Raw genomic sequence first — 364 nt, forward strand, 5'->3', positions numbered from 1 at the left:
GGGACGTCGCCCGACGGGCTGCGGGTCCTGTTGCTTTTCAGTCTGTTTCTAACTGTGCAGTCACTCCTGCTGTAGAGGTGTCGCGATTCGCTTCCCAAAATAGCTTGTTTTCCCAGTTTTCCCTGCAGAAAAGCATGCCTCCCCGCCTTGCAGCAGTCGGCGGAGTAGCACAAAACATGCGCTTGCAATTTTGTAATCGCCTTCCAAGCAAAAAGCATTTTATTTCCGGTGTGCGCGGAAATTTTTTTTTTTTTTTTTTTTTTTTTTTTTTTTTTGATCGGGTCGGGCGGGAGCGAGGATGCGTACACACGCGGGTGCCCAGGTAGGCGCGGCTCGTCTGCCCCGTCGGGAGAGGGGGACGGCA

At 52.7% G+C, this 364-nt stretch overlaps 1 protein-coding gene across 2 annotated transcripts in view; it reads left to right on the plus strand.

The window, feature by feature from the left end:
• Nucleotides 1-273: 273 nt before the first annotated feature.
• Nucleotides 274-364, plus strand: part of SMARCA2 (SWI/SNF related, matrix associated, actin dependent regulator of chromatin, subfamily a, member 2) — a 120,245-nt gene continuing 120,154 nt past the window's right edge. The window contains exon 1 of one of the 2 annotated variants that reach the window (XM_035896948.1): nt 274-322. The gene's annotated coding sequence lies outside the window, so the exon portion shown is untranslated. The remainder of the gene's footprint in view (nt 323-364) is intronic. The other variant, XM_009641498.2, reaches the window with a different exon arrangement.

The sequence above is a fragment of the Egretta garzetta genome, unplaced genomic scaffold (genome assembly GCF_000687185.1).
Source record: "Egretta garzetta isolate BGI_Z169 unplaced genomic scaffold, ASM68718v1 scaffold596, whole genome shotgun sequence".
Lineage (NCBI taxonomy): Eukaryota > Metazoa > Chordata > Aves > Pelecaniformes > Ardeidae > Egretta > Egretta garzetta.